Source organism: Trachypithecus francoisi, unplaced genomic scaffold, assembly GCF_009764315.1.
Source record: "Trachypithecus francoisi isolate TF-2019V2 unplaced genomic scaffold, Tfra_2.0 Lachesis_group21, whole genome shotgun sequence".
In the NCBI taxonomy this organism is placed as follows: domain Eukaryota; kingdom Metazoa; phylum Chordata; class Mammalia; order Primates; family Cercopithecidae; genus Trachypithecus; species Trachypithecus francoisi.
In genome coordinates, this window is record NW_022681467.1 from 41,261,136 (window position 1) to 41,275,342 (window position 14,207).

Sequence of the window (14,207 nt, forward strand, 5' to 3'; positions counted from 1 at the left end):
ATTTCTACTGGAGTCGCGTCTTTCCTCGGCTATATGTATTATAAACATCTTCCAGGATCCAGGGTAATCTTCTAAAACCCTTATTGGTTTGTCTTTTACCTTTTGAATGAATGTCTTTATCACGTGCCCTTCCTGCCCCAAAGACAGAATCAGGAATCCTTTTTTTATGTTCCTTTCTTACAATACAATAACTCGCTACTATACAATACAGTAACTCCAATATCTGAAGTCTTTGTGGACCTCTGCTGTTGGTTGTTTTTCTTGATTTTTTTCATCTTGTTTTCTTTTTTTTTTTTTTTTTTTGAGACGGAGTCTCGCTCTGTCGCCCAGGCTGGAGTGCAGTGGCCGGATCTCAGCTCACTGCAAGCTCCGCCTCCCGGGTTTACGCCATTCTCCTGCCTCAGCCTCCGAGTAGCTGGGACTACAGGCGCCCGCCACCTCGCCCGGCTAGTTTTTTGTATTTTTAGTAGAGACGGGGTTTCACCATGTTAGCCAGGATGGTCTCGATCTCCTGACCTCGTGATCGCCCGTCTCGGCCTCCCAAAGTGCTGGGATTACAGGCTTGAGCCACCGCGCCCGGCCTCATCTTGTTTTCTTAAGATCTGAGTGATTTTTTTTATTGTGAGAGTGTATATTTAAGGGAAGTTTATGTACGTAACGATACTTTGTGGAATTTCTTGGATTCCTGTGTTTAAAAGAGCATTCTTCTGAATCAATTTGTCCTCAATTTTTCCCTAACAGCTCACGCTATTTTGAATTAAATTCATAGCTTTAGATTTCTCAGACTATGCACATGTGCCGGTTTTCCTACTCTGCTCTCATGGAAGGAAATGAGGCTGCGGTTACAAATTCTCAGAATAGTCTTTTTTTTCCTTTTTTTTCTGAGATGGAGTCTTGCTCTGTCCCCCAGGCTGGAGTGCAGTGGCGCTATCTCAGCTCACTGCAACCTCTGTCTCCCAGGTTCAAGTGATTCTCCTCCCTCAACCTCCTGAACAGCTGGTATTACAGGCATGCACCACCACGCCTGGCTAATTTTTTTGTATTTTTAGTAGAGACAGGGTTTCACCATATTGGTCAGGCCGGTCTCGAACTCCTGGCCTCGTGATCCACCCACATCTGCCTCCCAAAGTGCTGGTATTACAGGCATGAGCCACCGCACCCAGCCCAGAATAGTCTTTTTTCCCACTTTGTTGAGAGCCAAAGCCAAGACAGGCAAGTTCCTTTACCACAGTCGTGCATGTGTGTATTTCTGTTTCATCCATTTATTAATGTGTCTGCATTTGGGGGTCCTTGTGAGTGAGATTTCTGATCTGACTTTTCACATTGCTTAGGGCTTAGCTCTTTTTTCCTGCCCTTGCCTGGGGCCCACTAAAATTCAAACTACAGATTACCAGGCATTGGCAGATATCCCCAGGGAAGCCTCTAACGAAAGCATTTCCTTATCTTTCTGGAGTGAGACCTTCATGTCATTTTTGGCTTTTAAGAATTCCTCTTTCTTGCCAATGACTCATTGATTTAAAGAGTCATGCATTTTCAGTATTTTGGACAATATTTTGGGGGGGGTGTTTTATTGGGAATAGTTTCTAAGAGTCCTAGTTATGAATTAATTTTTAATTATAAAATTATACACATTGAATACCCAATAAGTGAAACAGTACAAAGAACATACAAAGAAAAGCTAATAATTTCTAAGCCACATCTTTCCATATCTAACCCCCTCAATGATAATAGCTGTGGTTGATAGTTAATAACCAATTTTAATAGTCTGTTTTGTACCCTTACCATCTTTCTCTGTGTACAAACATATACAATCATATATGTACATGGGTTTTGATACTTGGAAAACATAAAATGAAATTATGATGTATACATTCACTACTACTGTACTTTCTTCTTTTCACTTGACTCTTCCTCATGCATATCCATCCATAGAAAAATGTAGATCTACAATTATCTTAAATAGATGCCCATACTCTGTTCAACATCTCTACTCTTTTAAATTTCTGCTAGTCTTATGGAAATTGCAGAATTGCTTAATTTGCATATCCCTAACTACTACTGGTATTAATCTTCTTTGCTTTTTAAAGTTTTTTTAGTTAAAAACATTTATGTGCTCGCTTCGGCAGCACATATACTAAAACTGGAACGATACAGAGAAGATTAGCATGGTCCCTGTGCAAGGATGGCACGCAAATTCATGAAGCATTCCATATTTTTTTACAAGAAAAAATCAAACAACCCCACCAAAAAGTGGGCAAAGGATATGAACAGACGCTACTCAAAAGAAGACATTTATGCAGTCAACAGACACATGAAAAAATGCTCATCATCACTCACCATCAGAGAAATGCAAATCAAAACCACAATGAGATACCATCTCACACCAAATAGAATGGCAATCATTAAAAAGTTAGGAAACAACAGGTGCTGGAGAGGATGTGGAGAAACAGGAACACTTTTACACTGTTGTGGGGACTGTAAACTAGTTCAACCATTGTGGAAGACAGTGTGGCAATTCCTCAAGGATCTAGAACTAGAAATACCATTTGACCCAGCCATCCCATTACTGGACATATACCCAAAGGATTATAAATCATGCTGCTAAAAAGACACATGGACACGTATATTTATAGCGGCACTATTCACAATAGCAAAGACTTGGAACCAACCCAAACGTCCATCAATGATAGACCGAATTAAGAAAATGTGGCACATATACACCATGGAATACTATGCAGCCATAAAAAACGATGAGTTCATGTCCTTTGTAGTGTAGGAACACGGATGAAGCTAGAAACCATCATTCTGAGCAAACTGTCACAAGGATAGAAAACCAAACACCACATGTTCTCACTCATAGGTGGGAATTGAACAATGAGAACACTTGGACACAGGGTGGGGAACATCACACACTGGGGCCCGTCGTGGGGTGGGGGGAGAGTGGAGGGATACCATTAGGAGATATGCCTAATGTAAATGACAAGTTAACAGGTACAGCACATCAACATGGCACATGTATACATATGTAACAAATCTGCACATGGTGCACATGTACCCTAGAACTTAAAGTATAAAAAAAATTTATGAGGCCGGGCATGGTGGCTCATGCCTGTAATCCCAGCACTTTGGGAGGCTGAGGGGGGTGGATCATGAGGTCAGGAGATCAAGACCATCCTGGCTAACATGGTGAAACCCCGTCTCTACTAAAAAAATACCAAAAAATTAGCCAGGTGTGGTGGCGGGTGCCTGTAGTCCCAACTACTTGGGAGGCTGAGGCAGGAGAATGGTGTGAACCCAGGAGACAGAGCTTGCAGTGAGCTGAGATGGCGCCACTGCACTCCAGCCTGGGTGACAGATCGAGACTCTGCCTCAAAAAAAAAAAAATTATAATTAACAAATAAACATTTTATGTATATTAGTGTGATATTTTCATTTATATATACACATATTGTGAAATGATTAAATCAAGCTAATTAACATCTCCATCACCTCACATACTTATCTTTTGTTTGTGATAAAAACATTTAAAACCTACTTTCAGCAATCTTCAAATGCTTTTAATTATCGGCCATTTGAATTTCCTCTTTCGTGAATTGCTTGTGCAAATCTTTTTCTATTGAGATGTTTGTCATTTTCTCATCAATTTGTTTATTAGAAAAAATAACTTTTGGCTTGTCATATGTATTGCAAATATTTCCCTCAGCCTGTAGTTTGATTTTTATTTATTATGTGTTTTGTTCTATAAAAATTTAGAGTTAAGTAATCAATAATGCCTACTAATTTTTCTTTATATCTTTTACGTTTCTTGCTTAAGAAGTTCTCTCCAATGCTAAGATTATGAGATTATTCTCCTAATTTTTCTCCTAAGTTACTTATTTTAAAAAATAGGACAGAGATTTCTACTCTTCTGGGAAAATGAACTAGATGGACTTTTCCCTATTCCTCTGATGAAGTTCAGCTAAAAATCCTGGACATTAAATACAAAACAAACACAAGAAGACTCTGAAAGGTGGTAAGGGCAAGGCAGACGAGCCAGAAATCTTAGGACCTGAAGAACAGCACGGCAGCGGGATTACTGAGTTTTCTTTTTGCCTCACATATTCAAGACTGGGTGCTAGAGAAGCTGGAAACCCAGAAACACAGAAATAGAGACAATAACAGCCTCAAAAACAAAACACAACACAACAAAAAACCAGCCTGCTCACTTTTGCCAAAGGACCGGGAAAGAGGCAGCCTAACAAGACAGAAAATATTCAACAATAACCACTAGTACAGCCAAACACATAGTTCCACCCCCATCAGAGCGCAGAGAGGAGCCTCAACTTCTGCCTTTACCAGGCTGAAATGAGGAGCCCCAGTCTTCCTGCAAAGAGCCCAGACTTTGGTCACCACCAGACAGTAATGATGCTGCCTTCCCCCAATGCATGTACTGTCAGTGGAGCCCATGTGGGGAGCAGAAAGATACTTCTATCCCTCTCTGCTGAAGAGGTGTCAGTGGAACTTATTGGGGAGCTAGACCTCCCACCTCAGCCCAGAAGTAATGAGAAGAAACCACTCCCCCAACTCAGTTGTCAACAAAGACTGAATGGGGAACCTGATTTCTACCCCTATCCGGCGGTAATGAGGTGGTGCTCCACTCTTCCCTGCTGGAAGGGTGACAGAAGAAATCAATTAAATGAGATCTAGAATCTCATAACATAAAACTCAAAGTTTCCAACTTTCAATAAAAAATTATTTGTTATATCAAAAACCAGAAAGATCTCAAACAAAACGACAGAAGACAATTAATAGGTGCCAACACTGAGATGACAACGATGTTATATGACAAAAATTGTAGAGGTCATCATGAAGAAGCTTGAAGGAGCAATTATAAACAAACATAAAGATGTTAAAACAGAACGTCTCAGCAAAGAAATAGAAGATATAAAGAAGAAACAAATGGACATTTTAGAAAATGTTAAGAGTGTAACAGAAATACAAACTCAATGGATGAGCTTAACAGCCAAATAGAGAGTACAGAGGAATAATCTGAATTTGGAGACAGAACAATGGAAAGTGTTCCATGTGAACAACAGAGAGAAAACAGACTGCAAAAAAACCTTAACAGAACTGTACTGACCTGTGGGATTTATAACATCTGGAATGAGTAAGTCTAGAGATATAATGTACAGCAGAATAACTATAGTTTGTACTGTATTGTATCCTAGAAATTTGCTAAAAGAGTAGATCAGGCCGGGCACGGTGGCTCATGCCTGTAATCTCAACACTTTGGGAGGCTGAGGCAGGTAGATCACCTGAGGTCAGGAGTTCGAGACCAGCCCGGTCAACGTGGTGAAACCCTGTCTCTACTAAAAATACAAAAATTACCCAGGCGTGATGGCAGGTGCCTATAATCTCAGCTACTCAGAAAGCTGAGGCAGAAGAATCGCTTGAACCTGAGAAGCAGAGGTTGCAGTGAGCCAAGATAGCACCACTGCACTCCAGCCTCGGTGACAGAGCAAGACTCTGTCTCAAAAAAAAAAAAAAAAAAAAAAAGAGTACATCAGACTAGGCTTGTCCCAGGGACAAGACTGCCCTGCTCTGTCCAGGTCTAACAGTCAGCAAAACTAAAGCCACCTCAAGGAGCGTGATAAGCCTTGTAGAACGGGCATCCCTGGCCATGCTCCACTGCAGCCATCCTCATTCCAAACTCTCTGTGCTCCACACAGGTTGAGTCCTGTCCCTGCCACCTCTCCAAACAGCTGTCTGTGTCAGCTCAAATGTCCACGGGGTTCATGGGGCCTCCTGCAGCTAGAATTCCAGGGGTCTGTAGCAAGAGTGGGCCACTCCTTGCCTGTTCAACACACCCCTTCTCCAGGAGCTGCTGGAGTCTAGGAACAAGTCCTGGTGCTTGGCAGCCCCATGCATGGTTTCCAGCTTCCTCTCCCTTCGGTCCAGGATCTGCATCCTTCAGAAGTTCTTGCAAGGCAGACCTGGTAGTGACAAATTCCCTCAGCATTTGCTTGTCTGAAAAAGATTTTACTTCTCCTTCACTTAGGAAGCTCAGCTTGGCCGGATATTAAATTCTAGGTTGGAAATTCTTTGCTTTAAGGGTGCTTAAAATTGGCCCCAATCTCTTCTGGCTTGTAGGGTTTCTGCTGAGATGTCTACTGTTAGTCTGATGGGCTTCCCTTTACAGGTAACCTGGCCCTTCTCTCTGGGTGCCCTTACCGTTTTTGTTTTCATTTTAACATTGGAGAATCTGATGATTATGTGTCGGGGCTGATCTTCTCGTGGAGTATTTTACTGGGGTTCTCTGGATTTCCTGATTTTGAATGTTGGCTTGTCTTGCTAGGTTGGGGAAGTTTTCCTGGATGATATCCTGAAGTGTATTTTCCTACTTGGTTTCATTCTCCCAGTCTCTTTCATTTACCCCTATCATTCGTAGGTTCAGTTTTTAAATATAGTCCCATAGTTCTTGGAGGTTTTGTTCATTCCTTTTCATTCTTTTTTCTCTAATCTTGTCTGCCTGCCTTATTTCAGCAAGATAGTCTTCAAGCTCTGATATCCTTTCTTCCACTTGGTCTACTCAGCTATTGATACTTGTGTTTGCATTATGAAATTCTCATGTTGTGTTTTTCAGCTCCATCAGATCACTTATGTTTCTCTCTAAAGCTTTTATTCTTCAAGCTCTGATATCCTTTCTTCCACTTGGTCTACTCAGCTATTGATACTTGTGTTTGCATTATGAAATTCTCACGTTGTGTTTTTCAGCTCCATCAGATCACTTATGTTCCTCTCTAAAGCTTTTATTCTGATTAACAGCACCCGTGATGTTTTATTATGGTTCTTAGCTTCTTTGCTGTGAGTTAGAACATAATCCTTTAGCTCAGTGAAGTTTGTTATTACCCATCTTCCTAAGCCTACTTCTGTCAATTCATCCATCTCAGTCTCAGCCCAGTTCTGTGCCCTTGCTAGAGACATGTTGCAACTCTCTGAAGGAGAAGAGGCACTCTGGCTTTTTGAGGTTTCAGTATTTTTGCATTGATTCTTTCTCATCTTCATGGATTTATCTACCTTTGATCTTTGAGGCTGCTGACATTTGAATGGAGTTTTTTGTGGTGCCTTTTTCTTGATGCTGTTGTATTCTGTTTGCTTTTCTTTTAGCAGTCAGGCTCCTCTTCTGTAGGACTGCTGCAGTTTGCTTGTGATCCACGCCAGTCCCTATTTGCCTGGGTCCCTCCCATCCCTGGAGTTATCACCAGTGGAGGCTGCAGACCAGCAAAGATGCCAAGCTGCTCCTTCCTCTGAGAGCTCTGTCTTAGAGGGGCACTGGCCTGATGCCAGCTGAAACACTCCTGCGTGAGGTGTGTGGAGACTCCTGTTAAGAGGTCTCACTTAGGAGGAGTAGGGTCAGAAACCCACTTAAATAAGCAGTGTTTCTCCCTTGAAGGGGTGGGTATGCCACACTAGGGGGAATCGCCCTCATCTGGGCTGCCCTGACTCTCCTGAGCCAGTAGGCAGAAAAGACTAAGATCATTGATCTGCAATACCACCACTGTCCCTCCTCCTAGGAGCTCCTCTCAAGGTTATCAGTGTCCTATCCATAAACCCCTGGCTGGGGATACTGAGATTCCCACTGGGAGGCTCCACCCAGCACTTTGGGAGGCCGAGGCGGGCAGATCACTTGAGGTCAGGAGTTGAAGACTAACCTGGTTAACATGGCAAAACACCATCTCTACTAAATATACCAAAATTAGCCAGGTGCAGTGGCATGCACCTGTAATCCCTGCTACTTGGGAGGCTGAGGCATGAGAATTGCTTGAACTTGGGAGATGGAGGTTGCAGTAAGCTGAGAAGATCACACCACTGCGCTCCAGACTGGACGACAGAGTGAGATTCTGTCTCAAAAAAAAAAAAAAGAAAGAAAGAAAGAAAAGAAAATTAACCCTAATGAATAAACCTTTAACTGTGGGGCATTCAGATAATGGAAAATTGTCCTTAGTTAGGGGGGACTTCTGAAAGTCCTTCTCATTTTGTTCCTGTTGACACAAGCAACCTTGCCTTTGCTTGGCATAAAGCCCAGCAGCAGGGCCTAGGCACAGAGATCAGCTCCCTAACTATTCTGTTGATGCAACAGCATCACTAGATGTCTCATATCTGAGATACTGCTGATCTGTTCTCATCTTGGTTTGGGCACAAACCATGCAGATGGGACATTAGTGACGTTCCAATGATGCAGTGTCCCAGGTAGCAAAAGCAATAAGTTAGGCAGAGGTTGATCCGAGTGAGGGCAGGAATAGGGCATGGAGTGATGCCCTGGATTCTTGGCCTCTGCACTTAGCACAAAGGAAGAGTGTCTGGAGCAGACTGACAAGGAACAAAATAGTTCCAGGACACAGGTCCCATGCTGCTGCTTATCTGGGTTGAAACACACCAGCCTAGATTAATGTTTCTTTGAACAACTATTAATAGTGGCTGTTACTTGGAAGAACTATTAGTTGTTATTTGTAACTAATAAATCTGTTACTTGCCCCTACTATACCCATGGGATACACCCCACCTCACCTTCATCTGTCCATTACAAAAAAACCTCCTGTGTTCCCACAGAAGTCAAAACAGATTTTTGCCCTGCTAGGGAATGCTCTTGATAAAATCCACAGAACTGCAAATGGAGGGCTCCTAGATTTTAAAAGACTCTTCAGGGCACTATGTGAAAATAGAAGAGACCCTCTGACTTGAGACAGAGCAAGAACCTATGGGGAAATTATAGACTCCAGAAAAGAATCCAGACCTTTTATATCCATTATAAGAGGGAGCAAAAGGAAAAAAGAAAGTACAGGGGTTCTGAGTTGAACACCAAGTTCACAGCCCAGTGCTGATGTCAGAACTGGGGGCCAGGGAAGGTACCTGATATCAAAGTAGGAAAACAGGATTTCATTCCTTCTCTTCTTCCCTCTCTCTCAGTGTCCAGAGAGAGCCTGGGCTGAGTCTATTTTCTCCAGAATAAAAATATATATACACTCAAAAGTGTCCCGATTCCTTTTTTTTTTTTTTGAGATGGAGTCTCGTTCTGTTACCCAGGCTGGAATACAGTGTTGCAATCTCGTCTCACTGCAACCTCCGCCTCCCAGGTTCAAGTGATTCCCCTGACTCAGCCTCCCAAGTAGCTGGGATTACAGGCATGCACCACCACGCCTGTCTACTTTTTATATTTTAGTAAAGATGAGGTTTCACCATGTTGGTCAGGCTGGTCTTGAACTCCTGGCCTCAGGTGGTCTGCCCGCCTCAGCCTCCCACGATGCTGGGATTACAGATGTGAGCCACCGCATCAGGCCCCAATCCTTTCCTATTTCTCGAGGCCATGTTTACGTCTAGCATGCCCCAGGGACCCTACTCTGAACTTTTCACCATCAACTTCCTCTCTACCCCCTCCTCTTAACTCAGAGGTACTGACTGTGAGTCCCCTTATGCTTTGTTATCATGCTCTGCTCTGGACTCGACTTATCTATATTACAAAACTTAGCTTATAATGCTGAAAGGCATGTAGCTACCTTATCCATCTATGCTTGAATACCTAGTCCCTTTTCCTATAGAGAGGTATCAATCCTGACACATAGTAGCCATTTTATAACCTCCTGTTGATTACTTACTGGAAGTTATTAAATTTTAAAATGAGTCTATTAGAGGTTATGTGGATCCTGAAAGAGTAAATGACCACTGGTGGAAATGAAATCAACTAGGCAAAAAGGACAAATCTAATCCCTCTCAAATGGAGGAATAGGTAATAATACCTTTGTGTACTGCTACTTTGAAGGCTATCCTTCCATGAAGGAAATTAAAGACAACTAGAAGAAACAGAAGAAGAGTCTTAAGAAAGGAAAGAAGAAGGAAAGGATAAATGGAGAAGCAAGTTGAGGGCACCCGTGGATAAGTTATGGGGCTATGCCCATATACGGGTGGTTGCTTTCTACAGATATTGGGTACGTTTAGAAGAGAGAGATCTGTGGGGACCTGGTTGAGAAAAAGTGGCTATGTGATGAGTGGCAGGGATGGGAAGTCAGTGAAGAAGTCAGATCTCTTGGACAGAAAGAAGAGTCAGGTACATGGCTTTAATGAGGGAAGCTAAGGGTACTGGAGATGGAGTAGTAGAAGTAGAAATCCTAGATCTGCTTGATCGGAAGTCAAGGCTGGGAAATTCTCTCCCATGGAAATGGGTCCAGGTGAAGCAAGGAGGTAACCCTCTGTCTCCCTTCTTCCTTTCCCATCTCCCACTGATGGATGAGAAGGTCAGGTAACCTTGGCCATTTGCTTGTCGGTCCAGGCACATCTCTCTCTGGTCAGTGTAGAAATCCATATATGAATCCATTTGGAAGTGCCTGAATAAATAATCCACCTATTGGGATTGTGTCAGGGCAGGTAGGTATGTACAACGGGCTTAGGAACCCTGAGAATCTACCCTTTTCAAACTTAACAACCCTTCTAGACTCCAGACTCCATGGATTTAACTGCTTCTTAAGAAAGCATCCTCTTTGTACTCTCCAAGTCCTGTGTTTGCTTAAACTCATTCCCTTTGCCCGATCTGCTCCTACAGTCTCCCACAGGCTCCACAGCGTGCTGGCCTCTGGAGCTTCCCTATTTCCCCTTGGCCAAAATGAAGTCTACTTTTATCACCCCAAACTCTAATGAAGCCATCCAGTGAAATCCATACTCATAGAACTCGAGATCCCAAAAGAACCTGAGAGTTCCTCTAGACTCTCGCCCATATCTTATCTATCCCTGACTCTTATTCTCTCCCCGCTGTCAATCACTTGCTCCAGTAGTCTTTCTAGAGTCCTTCTTTAACCTTCTTTCCAACTTCTTGACCGTTCCACTGTTACTAGTATTATAGCTCATAAGTATCCAGACTTCACTCCACCTTCTTCTCCCTTTTCTTCAGCACAAAGTGAATGCATTAGGAAATAAGTAAAATTTTTTTCTCCCTTGGAATTGATAAAAGTTGCATACAACTGGTTTTCAAATTCTTTTTTTTTTTTTTAAGACAGAGTCTTGCTCTGTCACCCAGGCTGGAGTGCAATGACTCGATCTTGACTCACTGCAACCTCCACCTCCTGGGCTCAAGCAATTCTCCTGTCTCAGCCTCCCAAGTAGCTGGGATTACAGGCGTGCACCACCATGCCTGGCTAATTTTTGTATTTTTAGTAGAGATGGCATTTCACCATGTTAGCCAGGCTGGTCTTGAACTCCTGATCTCAAGTGATCTGCCCGCTCATGGTTCTCAGACTCGACACATCAGTTGAGTGGCAGTGTCCACCATGCCAAAGGCTTCCCAACTCCAGATGACCAGATGTTTTCTTTTGTTTTGGGGGGGAAATGTAAGCAAAAGTTCCTGGAACTTTCTCAGTTAATTCTTACAGGTCTGGAAGGTAGTCTGTAAGGAAGTCTTTGGATGAAGCTTGAAAAGGGTGCAATACTCATCAAAGCAGTGAGTTCAGCACCAGGCAGATTGAATGTACCAGCTTCTCTCCCCTCTTCAGTCCTATCCTTACCACCCATGTGGTCTCAGGACTTGGGTCATCTAGTATGAATCACAGCAAACCAGGGGTCATAGAAGTTAGAGGTTTATGATGTTAAGTATGTATGCATCTCTTAGTGATGGGTGCCTCTTGGAATAGTGAGGAAGAAGGGAGGAAAATGGAGAAGGCTGTGCCACACATAGACCAAAACAAGAAGGTCCTTTCTTTGAGGGGACCCTCCTCTAGCTCTGTCTTTTCCCCATAGAGCAAAAAGCTTATGGAACCAAGAGGAAATGCTCACCTGGAGACTGTACTGCCACTTCTAGATTACTATGAGTAGCAAGTACCCAAGAACACCCTTTCCAAATAGCTCTAAACCCATCTCCAGACCTGTGCGGGCTTTTCCTAAGATATAGCTTCCTAAAAATGGACCTTGTCATTGGCGTGCATATCCCTGAACCCAAGCATTGGCCAAGGGGCAACAGTTTGCAGGTACATGTGGAGAAAGCTTAGAATTGTGGGGTTTTGTGTCTACTAGACTGAGCTTTCTACCCATTCCTCCGTATACTCCTCATTATTTTCTTTTTATGATTACAAAAGCAATCCATATTTATTGTAGAAAATTTTTCAAAAACTGAAAAACAATAAGAAGCAAATAGAAAATTACCAGCAATTTAATGACCCTGAAATTATCATGTTATCATTTTAATGTATTTGCTCCATGTAGGTACATCTGCATGGGGGGGGTGTGTGTGCGCATGTGTGTGTGTGCCTGTGTGTGTATGTGTTTGTGTATCTGTGTGTGTGTCTGTGTGTGTATGTGTGTGTGATCTACATACAACTAGACATTCCCCAGTGGTGCTGAACAATCAGTATCTTTTATGGGCCCGCTGTTAAACATCACTGTACTCACAAAGAAACATAAATCCAATTCTATAAATATTGGGAATTTTACTGATGGTAAAATGAAAACATGAGGAGGAAGTTACATCACTATCATATGGTAACATTCCCTTAAAAATCATCTCTTTATCTCTCCTAAATATTCCACTGTTCTTTGACTGCTATACCTCTCTCTCTCTTCTTTCACCAAGCCTCTCTCTTTGCTTTCCTTCTGGTAAAAGCAGTCTCAGTTTCTCTCTCTCTCTCTCTCTCTCTCTCTCTCTCTCTCTCTCTCTCTCTCTCTGTCTCTCTCTTTCTCTTTCTCCCCTTGAACCTGGCCTTTCTAAACACCCTCAACTTGTATACTTATATACTATACTCAGCTACACTAAAGTTTCCATATTTAGCCAAATCCAGCCCATCATACCAGCTGTTCCCCTGGTATATTCCTGGGAGTGCAGCTCGGTTCACGCTGTTTCACACTTTCCTTGGGAAACACTCTGTGTTCTTCTGCAAAGAGGAGTAGGCAATATGTTTTCAGATTTACAGACAAGCTCCTCCTTCCACCGTCTTGCTCCCATCCTATGCTAACTTATTCACAAAGGTTAAGCAAGCAGTTGGAATTATGGAATCTCCCATCTGGTTTCCTAATGATATTTTTACCATCAGTATCAGGCCCATACTCATGTTTCATCCCTACACTGCTCCTAACCAGGTTCAGAACCTCTCTCTAGGGTCTCCTCCTCTGGTAACAAGAGAAAAGAATGGGTTTACCATGTTTGTTTCTCACTAGAATAAGCGGTTATGAGATGCACCTCATTTGCTATAACTGAAGAAAAGACAAGAGTATTTCCACTCTCAGAGTCCAAGGCTGTCCCAAGTGCGACTTTTAATATGTCTTACACTTTCTGGGCTCTGAGAAGGGCAGGATGCTAGTGCTCAAACGACCAAAACAATGACAATTATAAACATCTCTGACATGAGACATTATGTATACAACTGATTGTACCTGTGTCCTGGGTTTATGTGCAATGTCCTGCAAATGAATTCACCCGGTAGGAAGATTATTAAAACTACCATGAATATGTTTGAACTGTTATGAGAATTACCAAAATGTGACACAGAGACATGAGGTGAGTACATGCTATTGGCAAAATGGCACAGGTAGACTTGTTCAATGCATGTTGCCACAAACCTTCAATTTGTAAAAATGCAATATCTGTGAAGCATAATAAAACAAGGTGCAATAAATGAGGTATGCCTGTATATCCGACTGATTTATGATGCTGTTGAGTTCAACCGTGTCCTTACTAATTTTCTGCCTGCTGGATCCCATTCATAAGAGACAGATGTTGAAGTCTCCAACTACAGTAATGGATTCATCTATTTCTCCTTGCAGGTCCTTTAGTTTCTGCCTCACATATATTTTTTAAATGTATTGAGGCACATTTGACTTTTTAAAACGTATATATTTAAATGTATATATTTTAAATATATATATTTAAGGTACACAATTTGATGATTTAATACACATATACACTGTGGAATAATCAGCACAGTCAAGATAATTTTTCTATCACCTCAAATAGTTACCATTTTCTTTCTCCCCTTTTTTCCTTTCTTGGTTTTTTTCTTTTTCTTTTTTTTTTTTTTTTTTTTTTTTTTGGTGAGAATGCTTAAGATACATTATCTTACCAAATTTCAACTATACAATAAAGTATTGTTAATTATAGTCACATTGCTATTCATTAGATCTCAAAAAAAATATTGATTATGCACAACTAAAACTTCGTACCCCTTTGACAACATCTCCCCACTTCTTCCTCCCTC

At 42.0% G+C, this 14,207-nt stretch overlaps 1 non-coding gene across 1 annotated transcript; it reads left to right on the forward strand.

Moving 5' to 3' along the window:
- Positions 1–2,110: 2,110 nt before the first annotated feature.
- Positions 2,111–2,217, forward strand: LOC117069183. The gene has a single exon (XR_004431428.1). It is a non-coding gene; the product is annotated as a U6 spliceosomal RNA (small nuclear RNA).
- The last annotated feature ends 11,990 nt before the right edge of the window (positions 2,218–14,207 follow it).